At 37.3% G+C, this 14931-nt stretch overlaps 1 protein-coding gene across 1 annotated transcript in view; it reads left to right on the forward strand.

Moving 5' to 3' along the window:
- The first annotated feature begins 2801 nt into the window (after positions 1–2801).
- LOC146001287 (dolichyl-diphosphooligosaccharide--protein glycosyltransferase subunit 4-like) overlaps positions 2802–14931 on the forward strand; it is an 87525-nt gene continuing 75395 nt past the window's right edge. The window contains exons 1-2 of the mRNA XM_083138588.1: positions 2802–3033; positions 5378–5532. The gene's annotated coding sequence lies outside the window, so the exon portion shown is untranslated. The remainder of the gene's footprint in view (positions 3034–5377; positions 5533–14931) is intronic.

The following is a 14931-nucleotide window of genomic DNA, read 5'->3' on the forward strand; positions in this document are numbered from 1 at the left end:
ATTGCCAGTAGTTCGACTCCTTCTCTTTTTCAAGAACGTTCCCTCTCGCGCTTTCCAGAGATTAAAAAATTACAATGAATCCGAATCGCCCTACCTGCGGCGCTACCTTTGTTGGGCAGCTTCCAAATGCTGACAAGTCTCTTCTACATAGTGTTCAAGTTCGTCGAAAAGCAGTCACGTTTATTACACCCTTACATTTACATACAATATTATAAAGTTCTGCTTTTAGATCTCACACAATGCCTTTTTCACAAAAATGGGCAATCTCGCATTTTTTTATATCAATCAAGCTGTGATATTTTAGATTTCTTCCGTTAGGTTTCTGATAATAGTTTTCACAGCTTTCCATAGCATTTAGGCATGATTTCAGTTGACAAGAACAAAATAATCTTATTTCAAAACATAGAGCAAAAAGAAATCCAACGCGCTTAAGTTAAAACTCCCTTACATTGGAAGCCTGGAGAGATCAAAACAGGGGTTCCTTCGTAACACGATTTCTTGAAAACCATTTTACACATTTGGATCAACTTTGTGATAAATTGATTAGAAAGGATGAATCTTAACAGTAAAAGTTGTAACTTTTCCCTTGCTACTATATTTTAGAAGATATTCGTTGTCAAATTTCTCAATATTTGCATAAGGAACCAGCCTTTTTCGTGCCGACTGTTTCGATGATGACGTCATGCATCCACGGACAACTGCGCATATGATCTGCGCCGCCGAACGAGCACCCCCTGCCCCCAGTGAACGAACGTGACACATATTTCTGTAAATAATAAGGTATTACAAACCCTCCAATCAAAAGGAACAACATATGTCCTTTCGGTAGCCTATCAGAAGTGAGATTATCCCTGATTGGCTGTTCTCGTCAAATGATCTCAGAAGAAGAAAATGGTCTACTTAAAAGTTTTATGGAACAGCAACACTTTATTGTTTTTGGCATGAACGCAGCTTTCAAAATGTGATAAATATATACAACTGCATACTGAGTATCTTGTATACCATTCATCTCAAGTTGGCCTTTAATTTGTTGCAGTGTTTGCAAATTATCTTAATCTGTTCAGTTACTGGGTCATCCTGTGTTTATTAACTGGGATGTCGTGTTCATTTACTTGTGTTTTTTAATACTCTATGTTTTTGTACATAAACCATTTCCAGCAGATCCATGGGAAGAAAGTCTCTATTATTTAAAATAAAGGTGGTATTTGGAATGTCAGAAACAAATTTCACTAAAATTTCTACCATTCCCATTACAGTTATACACATTTTTTTTCCTTCAGTGTGCTTAATTGTTCATTCACTGGCATGTTTACCCTATATGGAACCCTACCTCATATATTTAGGAAACATTACCTAGTATAAAAGTAACAAAATACTCAGCAAACTCTAAAATAAACAAACTTTTCTATGTAGCAGACATAACCTGCCCTAAATTGTTATAGAAATACAAAACCACAAATATCATAGTAGAAATCGGTAAACCCTAATAATAATAATGTATGCAGTGCAGTAATCTTTTTTCGCTTGGCATGCATGCAAAAAGCACATGTAAGGTAAAGCCTAGTTCTTCACATAATCTGATAACAGTTTCTATTCCATGTGCAGGCTTTACTCCTTTAGACTTAATATATACGTTACGCGTATAACGTAGAGAAATTGATAGAATACATTGCATCAATGCACGCGTATAACGTAGAGAAATTGATAGAATACATTCCATCAATGCAAGCTCCGACTGGCTACCTTTTATGAATCTAGTGCAATTTTCTCTATGCACTAATCATTCTTTGATTGATCTTTTATTCAGGGGCGGCCGCTCATAAGGACGATACGGACGCCGCACTGCCGTGTGTAATCACAAGTGAACAAACATTACTTTAACATTTATATATTATCTTTTACATTGTCTGAATTACAAATATTCCGTTGCTTATAGATCGTTGGTTAGTCGGTTCTGTATTAATTCTTCCGCGACAATTGCGAAGTTTGCAGGCCACCGTGCGGGGGAATACGGAACTTCGAGAGAAATCTGGCAGGGCGGCGTCCTCCCACCTTACGAGACGTAGAGCATTTTCAGGCGCTGCCGCGAGGGGTAAGAAGCGAGGGAACTGGCGGAATAACACGCGCGGGATCTGTGGCTGGGAATGGGCTGGGAGGACGGAGGGTTTGTCGTCCGAAACCAACCCCCTAGGCGAAACTGGCCCTCTCTCCGGAGAACGGTAAACAATGAAGAGTTGCCAGAAGCAATGAAGTTAACGTAAGAAAGAAAATTACCAACCGTCGAAAGAAATCATTCTGTATTCCATAGAGCAATAAATAATGCAATTTCCAATGAGGAAAGGAAATATCGGTAACTGAAAAAGTACAGACAGGTGCTTGATATTTGTTATTTACCGTCGCTTTCTGCTACTTTTCGGTAATCACGACGATGAGGATAAGTGATAATTAAATGATGGAAGGGCACTCACAAAGAACACCCATGTCCAGGCCGGGATTCGAACCCAGGATCCATGGCTTTTTATAGCCACGGAAGTCGGCTACAGCTTCGTGTTACTCACTAAATTAGATTTAATTACATGTTTTGATTAGCACGTTTTGAAAAAACCCTGATAGTGTGACAAAGTTTCACAATTTCTTTTCAAGCCGGCTGTTAAATAAATTAGAAACTAGTCATCTAAACTCACCAAGAGCCGCTACAGGAACCTGTGTACTACGAATTTCTGAAAATTTGGCAAAATTGTCTGGCAACCCCGAGGCAATAAAATGACTGCATGGGAAGACGATAGCATTGACACTTGTTGCAAAGAGAATACTCGATTCTCTTTGCTTGTTGTTTCTTCGTTTTCCATGGAAAAGTGAAGCTTTTTCGGTAGTGTGCTGTAGTTGTGCGTTTGTTGCGATGATCTATGTGGAGAACTTGTTGGTGCGAAGTTTTTCTCCCAGAAGTCTAGATGAATAAAATAAACATAAAAAACCTAGGCCGGCCTAGACCGAATTTGAATCTAGAACAAGCATGTCTGAAGAAGATTTCTGGTAAGTTTGAAGTTTTTACTGTAGAGCTTGAGCTTCTGGTAACGCAGATATCACCTTTCCAGTGAGATATTTACTTTGCTGCCCTATTTCATATATCAATTAGTCATGTTGGACAGGAAACGTTTTTTGTGTAACATTTTTACTAGAAATTTTCATGCTCAATGCACGTAAATATTCGTCATTGTGCTTATCAATTTTCCCCTCTGTTAAGTTAAAAAACAAACAACTAAATCTGTTAGAACTCTATTTCTTCTTCCATCTTTCGTAATCTTCGCATTACTGTTAAATAATTATTAATTTATCATAATATGTGCAAACGTGCAAAGCATGATATTCGGTAAAGACGAATATATCAATTTCTTATCATGTTGGCTGTTATATACGAAATTAATCAATTAAACTCACAGTACAAGTAGAGCAAGTTTATGAGCTGTCGCCCCTCCACTTTGGTTCACCACGAGCCGCCACTGCTTTTATTACGTGCCTCAGCCCAGGTATCAATTGTCATTCTGGTATGTTCACGATGCATTTGGGTTATCGAAGTAAACAAAATTCTATGCATCTGTATTACCACATACTGAACAGGTTTCTTGATTATTTTGTTTCGTATACAGAACAATTATTAAAATTTCAATCTCCGCGAAACGTCTCAAATTTGTTTATTTTGTTATTTATCACATTCATACTTCTGTATTCTGCATTGCTAAGGATTCTTGAAGGTGGAATTTCGCTTTTTTTCACGAAAACAATTTCAATTTTCCACATATCGAGTAATTATTGATCGTCTGTTTTCGCTTGCAATCTTGACTAGAGTTGTCTATCATCAGTGGGTATGCAGTCTTTCCAACCTTCTTCACCGAAAAATACCTACTTTCCACATACACCATTTACGGATAGCCCCACGAACCATTCACAGATAGCCCCACGAACCATCCATGGCAAGGTTAGGTTAGGTTAGGCAAACATAGTTAAAATTGTCATCTTCAAAATTGTCATGTTCTTGCAAAAGAACAGCGTGGTTGGAAACACTGACCGGGGTTACATCATCAAACGCATGCAACATTTGGTTATGTAGTGGAAGGACATAGAGGCAACAGTTTTTGTGCATCGGAGAGACATTAATCTTGAAAAATACATGATTTACCAGCCAAATAAATTAAACAATGGGAAAAAACACTTTCACGACCTTTCAAAAGTCTACAGAAACTCAGTTCGGTAAGTACTTTCTCCTGTAAATTTGAAGAAATATGTTTCCTGGAGATCAAAATTTTACCGTTCACAATCAAAAATTATTTAATATTTTCTGTTAACATAGTTAAGAATTGACAATCAAGGTCTCACCTCACACCTTTGAAATGATTAAACTAAAAACATTCATAACCCGTAGCGCAACAAACCATTGAGGACCTAGACCTACCTACCTACTATCATCTGCACTCCCACCTGATCCTACTCTTGAGGTGGGATATCATCCGACCAGTTACGGGGTGATGTGTGGTCAGCACAACAAACCCCCAGTCATTGTTCTAGGTTTTCATGATCGGGCTATGCTACTCGTTAGTAGCTCCCCAATTTTTTCACTATGGTGGGTGGCCACCTGTCTTATACACAGGCCAAAATCTCAGGAGAAAAGCTGTTACGTTTCCCCCAGGAGACTCAAACCTGCACGTGTTCCATAGCCGGAGCCCAAAGACCACACAGCCACAGTGCAGGACAAGTGATTAAACTAAATAAAATATTTGTGATCAGTTTTCAGAGTTGCATTGCAAAACTATACTAATACTTGAGAGCTGCGGTGGTCTAGTCAACCTCCATGGCAGGGTGGTTAGCACAGCACGTGTTTGTGTTTGTCCCAATGAGAATACAGAGAAAATTGAGAAAATAGAAAATTGGGGATACTGCTGCTTAGGGCTATTACTTCTATTTAAAATGTAAGAGAAAAGTCTGCAGGCTGTCTGACTGCCATACGGGAGATGATATATTTTTTTCAGATTCAGACCACCCTGATTTATTTTCGTTTGGGTGCTATATTCGCTTGTGTGTAGTCTTCAGGCTGTTCAGTTTCATTGTAAGGAAACACTTGAGGTAACAAGATGTACTTTACTTCACAATAACACATTTCTGTGAGCTGAAAGCAACTGAAAACGTTTATAAACGAAGCAACATATTTCACTTTCTTGAGGGGGTACCTTATCAGTTACTTTCATAGTTTATTAATGATCTTTTATTGGTGGAACATAAGTAGTGTTTCAAATTACCAGAATTCTTGATCCATATGAAATATGCATTGATTGTGAATTTGTTTTTGCAATAATAAGTAATTGCTTTTTAAAAAATTTCCCAGAGGATCCGAATTGACAACTTTGCAATAGAAGGATGACTGCAGTGAGGAAATGGATGAACCTGCCAACGAGCATCTCCTACATGGCCTCTGTGATGGGAACATAAGTTTGATTGACAAGGTGAAGGGACTGTGCAACTTCAAAGAAAATGAAATTGGTAAGTTTTGCATTTGCATAATATAGATGCAGGGTATGTTAGTGATTATAGCTGTCACTGTTCTCTGCAAAAATAGGAAAAGTGAACAACCATACAAAACGAAGGACAAACATTTCATGTGATGATATTTCTGCAAATAGTCTATGGGTTGCTTGCATAACTGCCAATTTGTTAACTGTCCTAAATTCGAATAACTTTCTATAGGAACCAACTTGTGGTAGTGGTGGCGAGAAGTTGACTAAGCAGCAGGAAATTTTGTGCAAGATTTGAACCTTCCAGAACTTTTCCATATGGATAGTCAGTGAGGCTAAATGAACGATTGGTTGCACACCATGTTCTTGAACTTACACCAAAGACAGTGCCACAGAAATTAAGGTTTTGTAAATAATGAGGTGGGCCACATGTACCATACAGAGTAGAAAGCACACCTGCTGAATACAGTACATTCTAGCATAATGGATGTAACGTTAGAAAAGACACTTTCACTTTAGTTAGTTCTCCATGCAGTCAATGATAATTTGAAACAAAAATTTACTCATCTGTACACCATGACAGGATGTTTATTTCGTGATAGATAAGTGGTTACAACTTGGCAACAACAAACAGATTGAAATTTGTCAACTCGGAAGTTGATAACAGTCACCTTTTTTCTGAGCCTTGAAAACAATGCTAACTCTGATGTCAGATTTATTTTTATTTATTTTATATATATTTTATTATACATTATTTTTATTTTGCATTTTTTGGCTTTTAGGTTATTTTTCAGTATTTTTGCTGTTTTTATAGCATTTTTCTTAATTTTTGAAGCTTTTCTTCTCCTCCCTTGTTTTTGTGAATTTTAAATGCATTTGCTAACATAACTTATATATTTAAATCTCCTGACATGATTCTTTTAGCAAGTTCGCCATTAATGGAAAATGCAGGACCTCCCCGATGGTGCAGTGGTAGCGTTGTCGCCTTGTAATCAAGGGATCCCAGGTTTGATACCCAATGGAGGCACAAGTGATTCGGATCCCACTTTAAACCCTAGGTCCAGTCCCAATTAGCCTTACTGTGCATAAAGTGGACTTAAAACAACAAATCAATCGAAAATGCGCTCAATGGAAAAGTTTGACAATGCACTTCAGTTGTTTAAACCACCAAACAACAGGTTTTATCGAAATTCAACTACTCTTGCAATTTATGAAAAAATGAAGCTACTTTTGACACATGTAACGATTAGAAATTATTAAATTTCCTGTGAAAATGTATCATGGTTTTATGCCTTAATCCAATGTGGCCCCCTTGGCAGAGTGGTTAGCACATCGCGCTACAACACCAGGGGTCTCAGGTTTGAATTCCAACCTGGGCATGGATGTTTGTGAGTGTCCATTCATCTTCGCAAATTAGCCAAAACTGGCACAAAAAGCGAAGTAAAATAAAAAATCAATCATCCAATGTGAGTGTGTAAGATCCATGGATACAACATAGCAATGTCTACTGCAGCAGCTTATCTACATGGTTCTTTCAACAAATCATGTATCTGGCCAATCATATAATAATAATAATAATAATATATCTTTATTGAGCGGGCGAGGTTCAGCGTACGCTGTTCTCCCACCTAACCCTTGTCAGAATACAGTCTAGTTACAAAAGGTATATATATCCAATAAGAAAAAGAAACAAAACCAAAAATAATAATAATAATATAAGTAAGAAAGATGAAAGAAAAACTTATGGACAATTTGAAATCAAATAAGAACTGTAAAGATATAATTAATGAGTATATGTATACACATAAAACTAAATTCTAAATACAATTTTAAGTATATATATATATATATATATATATATATATATACATATACATATATACACACACACACACACACATATATATATATATATATTTATGTACACGTAAATGCATATTTGTTAATCTTTGGTGGTGCAAAAATAGAAATATTTGACATGAAGTAATATCAAATTCTTACATTGACATTAATACATTGTGGGATGTATTTTTATTCGTGTGTGCTTCTAGATTCAAACTGTTTACATAGTAGATAGTCCTTTGCTGTGGATTTAAGAGCATGCAGTGTTGATTGGTTAGTTATTGTTATGGGTAATTTATTCCAGGTTGAAACTGCATTTACCGAGAATGATGATTTGAAGGAGGCGGTACTGTAATGACATGTAAAAAGTTTGTTATGTCCTCGCGTGAAGTGTGAGTGTATTTGAGTGCCTATTTTAAGTTTTCTAAATAGATAATCTGGTTTACTTACTTTCAAAATTTTGTTTATGAAGGTGATATAGTGCAGATGCCTTCTTCTGTCCATTGTTAATATTTTCTTTGTGTTCAAATGAGGCAGGATATGTTCATATTTTCTTATGTTCAATGCAAATCGTATACAAGAATTTGCATCACCTGAATTTTCCTTTTATCTCTGACTGAGACCCCAGGACCATAAACTACATCACAGTAATCAAAGAGTGACCATAATAAGAGCTCAACGACCTTCAGTTTAACTTTTCCTGTTAGATAATTTTGAGACCTATATAAATTTCTGAGAATGTAGAATGATTTTCTACACAGTCCATTGATGTGTTCTGTCCAAGTAAGAGAACTATCAATCACCAAACCCAGGTTTTTAGATGTTGTTTTATGTGGTATGCACGTCCCACGTATCTTCAAGACTATGTCATTATACTTGTCGTTCGTAATTGTTTGTCTGTTCCCCAGTAACATGTATGTGGATTTTTTGGGATTTAAAATCAGTGCATTGGAATCACACCAGGTGGAAATTCTTTTTAATTCATCGTTGAGGACCATAACATCACTAAAAGTAGATCATGCCGTACACTATCGAAGGCTTTGCTGAGGTCTAAGAGGACTAGTATGACTGCACTCCGTCCATCCATGAAATGAAGGAAGTCATCTACTACTTTTGTGAGTGCAGTGGCAGTACTATGTTTACTGCGAAAACCTGACTGTAATTCTGGTAATATATTGTTCACATCAACAAATTTGGTGAGTTGCTGACACACTACTTTTTCAATAATTTTGGAGACAACAGGCAGCAAGCTTATTGGTCTAAGGTCATCAAGACTTTGAATATTCTTCTTCTTTGCTAGTGGGATTACGTGAGCTTCCTTCCATATGGAGGGAAATTCTCCAGTGCAGATCAGTGGCGTAGCATGAGCATTTCGGATGGGAACGCCAAGTTAGAAGGAAGGGTAGGCCTTTTTTTTTTTGCTTAAGAGTTTACTTATGGAATTAGCCGACATATGTATTGTCTATTTAAAATCACAATCTCATTGTGTTTATTACATTAAGTCAGCCGGGTTCCGATAAAACATGATACATGCTTGTTTTATCTAGAAAATAAGATGCCTCAGTGTGCAATAAATGCTTGGAGCACTGGTGTTTTATACCATTTTTAATTAGATTGCTCAAGTCAGAAACACCGTACACCATTCGGAGTATTTTGCTCCACACGTAACACATGTGTAGCAAAACAGTATTTTATAATCAAGGAAACCTTTCGGCATGACGCAAGTAATTAAAAAACCTACCTGAATCACAAGCGCCTCTAGAACAGCAGTAGACTTCATTGTTGTGGATGATACAACATGGCCGTCCCCAGGATTTTTTCCAGGGAGGGCCAAGAAAGGTATTTTTTTCCAAGGGGGCAAACAAGTCTCATTTTCCCCCAAAAGAGTGTTGTTCCCTAAAAAAACATTGCTTAAATTTGAATTTATGGTGTTCATGCAATAATTAACGCATATTATTGTGGTTAAAATGAAATTTTATGTGTGAAGTACATAATTTTTGGTTGACTTTCATTTTCCGGGAGGGGGGCACACCCCCCCCCCCTTCCGGACGCCCATGGATACAAATTTTGATTGATTTGATTTATTTTACTTCGCTTTCTACCACTTTTAGCTAATCACAAATATGAATATGAGTGATGATATTGATGAAGTTGATGAAGAGACACTCACAAAGAACAAACATGCGTAGGCCGGAATTCGAACCGGAAACCTCTGGTGTCTTAGCGCGATGTGAAAAACACTGACACGAAGGTGGGTGGATGATCCACCAATCGTACACTCTACTGACGTAACAGTGCCTATTAGTAGTAATTCAGAGTTTCAGACCACTGTTTATTGTATCTTGAGAATGCTGATAAACATTTTAAAATAATTTTGTCAAGAGATCATACGATGTTAAGAGTTTTGAAACGAATGCTAAACATTTCCACTGGCACAATATTAGGCAGTTAGATACTAACGAAAAAATATTTTTTTAAATAGATAGTTTTGTGGGTTAGGTGGTAGAGCAGCCACAGGCTGAACTTCTACCACGAGGACTTTATCAACTTGTTTGACAAAAACTTTTTTCTTCTTTTAGTTTTTAATGCACTTCACTGTTCTTGGGATAAATTAATTACACGATGCAGTGGTCATTAAAGATACGTCAGTCAATATTGCGTACTGTAGCATCACACAGCACGAGCAGAGGCACGAGCGCGAAAAAACGGGTAGGAATTCTACTTCTGTCGTCTGCATCGGAAGTACAGCGCCTTGAATCGGAAGGCAGGAAAGTTCACATGGCCCCTAGAACCAATCAGGTGCTCCGTACGCCCGCGTATGGCGAGAGCATTTCGCCCGTGCTGTAGAGATCCAAGCCACAAGCTTTCCCTCCTTCTCTCTGCCTACAGGCAGGCATGGTCCTGTACGCCAAACCTAGCCGGCGTCCGGCAAGCAAAGACATTAGAGAAATGCTACAAGGAAAGCTGTTAGTGGAACATTGTAGACGGATCGCGAAAAATAGCTTTTATAATGCCATTATGCTCAAACATGTATATAATTAGTCACGTTTTACTTTATATTTACAGCATTTACGCATTTTTAAAATTTTAAATCAGGGAACGCCGGGCGTATGGGCGTATTAGGACGCTACGCCACTGGTGCAGATACAGAAATTGATGATTTGTGTTAGTGCAGGCAGTACAAAGGGAAGCGATAACTTTAACATTTTAACTGTGATTTTATCAGCTCCATGAACCATACTTATGCAATGTGTTATTATGACCAGTAGTAAGTTTAATTTTTTCATGTCCGCTCTCAGTGGCGCAGGAACGTTTTTCATTTGGGGGGGTACAAAATTCAACCTCCTATATTATATAGGTACCTCTACCTAGCAGGCACGTATCTAGAAATACATTTCGGAGGGGTCCAACCACGTGTCACAATAATAATCAAAATAAATAATAATAATAATAATTAGAATACTTATATTTAATTAAATTAAAATATTAATTAAATATGTAAATTAATTCATATTGTTTTGTTATTATTACATGACTAGGTAAAAGATAGTAAAAGAATAGAGCAGCACACCCTCATTATCTAGCTTACGTGTAGTTAATATCGCCAAGATATGCATAAAAACAAGAAACCCACGAATGTCCTGTTATTTAATGCAAAATTTGCATAAATATTTTTTCTTTGTTTTCTTAGATTTTTTTAAACATATTTTAAACCAGATAACAATTCTGAAATATATAAAGCTCTGGGCCTCGTTCTGGGTTTATCAGGAACGGAAAATCAGGAGTTCGAAATGTAAAAATTGCGAACAATGATAACAGTTGGGCTGAAAAGTTCATAGGCTGACTCATAGATGGCGTTACTAGAATTAAATCCATGTGATTTTTACTTAGTACTAACCTTCAAAAGATACGTGTATAAATTTCACAGCTGCCGGATAATTAGTTCGTGAGATATAGCATTGTGAGTGAAGCAGCTTTTGTTATTGTGAAAAAATGGATAAAAAAGAATTTCGTGTGTTAATAAAGCATTGCTTTTTGGCGAAAAAAAATACTGTTGAAGCCAAGGCTTGGCTTGATAAACATTATTCGGACTCTGCACCAGGAAAATCAACCGTTGAGAAGTGGTTTGCTAAATTTAAACGAGGCGAAATGAGCATCGAAGACGATGCACGCAGTGGACGCCCCAAAGAGGCTGTTACCGACGAAAACATCAAAAAAGTCCACAAAATAATTTTAAATGATCGTAAGGTGAAGTTGATCGAGATAGCTGAGACTTTAAAAATATCAAAGGAACGTGTTGGACATATTGTGCATGAATATTTGAACATGCGAAAGCTGTGTGCAAAATGGGTGCCGCGCGTGCTCACAATCGATCAAAAGCAACAACGTTTTGATGATTCGGAGCAATGTTTAGCGATATTCAACCGTAATAAACACGAATTTTTCCGTCGATATATTACAATGGATGAAACATGGCTCCATAAGACACTCCAGAGTCCAATCGACAGTCAGCCGAGTGGACTGCACGTGATGAACCGAATCCAAAGCGCAAGGTACCTTTATAAGGTATGCCATTCTCGAGGTTCCGAGATTTTCTCCCATGATTCTGTGCGCGCTATGACGTCATTAAGAGGACAGAATGGAACTTACTTCGTTATCGTATACGGAAGCTTGAGATAAATGGGTCGATTATTTACTTATACACACTTTTTCTTGAATGCCGGTAGAATGAGAACAAATCACCCTGTTTGTGCTCTTGCCACGTGCAATAATAATAGAAGAAAATCGCCTGGAATAAAGTGATCATCGCTTCCCAAAACGTTGCTGTAGCAGGATTGATTCAATTTGTTCCTCCAAATTTCGGACTTACTCAGTGGTGCAACCACAGGGGAGGGCAGGGGCATTGTCCCCCAACCTTCGACGGAAGTCAATTCTAAGGGGGGCATACATTGATGGCCAAAGGCACCTACAGGGGGCACAGAGGAGAAATTGCCCCCTTCTATTTCAAATTTTATACAAATAAAAATACATTTCGTAAAATTTTGTTGCTCGCTTCGCTTGCAGTGCCAGCTTTTCTCAGTCTCGTCAAGTTCAGAGACGTAGCTAGCAGTGGCGTCTCCTGACGCTGAACTTCAGGCGTTGGCAAAGAAGGAATGTTAACCCCTCCCCCTCTCATTTCTGTGAACCAATATTACAAATTTTCTCCGTACCTTTTTGGTGTAATTTTATAAATATTTAGAAAAACATTAAATTACATAAATTATTTTAAATGAAGTAAATACTTCATTTAAAGTATTAATATATTTGAAGGGTAAGGAGAAAATTAATATACTATGTTCAATACTTCGCCATACAATCAATTTTTAAAGCACGAGTTTGCAACCAGAGGGGTTGGTGGAACTCCTACCTATCACCCCTAAAAAACACCGTGGACATAAGAATGACCCGTTCATTGAAAAATCGCTAAAATGCACATTTCCGGTTTTTCCCCTTACCTTCATTTATCCTTCCAAAAAGTAAATTTTGAAAAATCAACTGCTCATTACTTATAGTTACTTGAATTCCAGTCTATTCTTCTTTTTTGAGAGAGAAATGCGCTGATCACCGCCTCATAAAATTTCGATTTATCCCCTTCTCGCAGCTTAGAAAGTAATTCTTTCTGGATGGAGATAAGACTTAAATTCGTCATCCGGTTCTGAGTTTGAGTAGATCGGCAGAGTGTGTGGATCCTCTTCAGTGATGTGAACGATCTCTCGACAGATGACGTCGTGGAAGGAATTGTTGCGATCAACATTGCTAATTTATACATTTCTGTAAACTCACCCACTAGATTCGTGTCCAGTAGATAATTTACAATCTCAATTGGTGTTTTCTCTGATCCTTCAGTGGAAGCATACCAAACATAAAGTTCATTCTTCTGCAGTTTGGTTAAATTAAACACCCTGCCATAAATTTCCTGCAATTTATGTACGAGATGGTGAGGAAAGTTTTCTCTTTTATTCAAGTAGCCCCGTTTTGTGGGATTTAGTAAATCAAAATATTGCAATTTTTCAAATGATGCGAATCTAATTGTTATCTGGTTGCTGATATTATCAATGATTTCTAAGTAAAGCCTCCGGCAGTGGTCTTTCTGTGATTTGATGTTCAGGCGCCTCCTTTTCATTTCAACAATCTCTTCCTCTTCTACTGCACCAGTTATAGAATTCCATAGTGTTTCGAAATTCTCACTTTCCTTTTTCAGCTGTTGTTGAAATTCAGTTATTTTATTACTGCAATACAAAATATCAACATTTTTAGACTGCAATACACTGAATAATACGTCAGAAAAGGCAAGCAAGTTGGATAAAGCCTTTTTTAAAAATATATTTTCGAAATCCTTCAGGAAGCTAGAAAATCCTCTTGGAGTCATTGCAGTCAAATGATCGAAGTCTCCACTTTCACTAACATGTTCAAAAAACGTAAGCAGTGCTTCTCTGTTGTCATTGACTGTCCACACTAGCCTAGAGGTAAAATTCCATCTTGTAGGAGCTAATAACGGGAGCTTTCTGGACATGAAAGCAGAAAGTTCGTGTAACCTCTTTGGAGAATGAGGTTTAAGTGATTTAAGACCACAAAATAACACCTTAAGCTCCTTGTTACATTCTAACGATTGTTGCAGCACCAAGTTCATGACATGAACATAACAATGCGTAAAAAAAGGCTTTCGGATAATTTTCCAAAACTTTACTTTGAAGGCCATTCAAATGAACACTCATTACAGAATATCCATCGTATGTCTGGGCAATTAATTTATCCCCACACTTATATTTATCCATTATTTCAGTCACGTGACTAAAATGAGCTCCTGCAGTTTCATCGGCGCTCATGTCATGAAATCCAAGAAATCTTTCAATGACTTTTTTCTGTGAGGCCGAAAAAAATCGTAACACGGTTGACACCTGAGATTTATTGCTAATGTCTGATGTTTCATCGTCCATGATAGCCACAAAGTCTGTGTTTTGAATTTCATTGTAGATTTCATCTCTCAGAACATCCAAAAACTGAATTTATTAAATCATTTTGAATGCCTGCCGAAGTACCGCGAAAAACTGTAGAATTTAATAAATGTTCTTTTAATGAGGGATCGAACTCGGAACTTGCAATAAGGAATTCAATGTAATTGCCCTTATTTAGAGAGGCTGCATTTTCCTCATGGCCTCGGAATGGCAGTTCTTGCTTTGCTAAATAGCAGACGGCGTTAATCAACCTCTTTAATATTTCCCTGTTCTCTTTTACTTTTCCATTTTGTAGCTCTATTTCAGCTTTTCGTTGAGTATCCAAAAGAACGTCAATTCTAGTAGGGGTGGCAACAAAACTACTAAATTTAAAGAAACTATAAAGACGCAATTCACACTCGCTGTGTTTTCTCACTGCAGTATTGAGATGATTCAAATCCGCATACCCTTGATAATTCCCAATACCTTTTTTAGTCTAGAATAATAAACATGTCTCACACCCGCAAAGCCAGTCTCAAATTTCATAGAGTTCTTTACGAAAATGTCTCTCAAAATCTTTTCCAGCACCACTTTTTCCTTTAACACATGTT

This window comes from Lepisma saccharinum, chromosome 17 (assembly GCF_977018435.1).
Source record: "Lepisma saccharinum chromosome 17, izLepSacc3.1, whole genome shotgun sequence".
Taxonomy (NCBI): Eukaryota; Metazoa; Arthropoda; class Insecta; order Zygentoma; family Lepismatidae; genus Lepisma; species Lepisma saccharinum.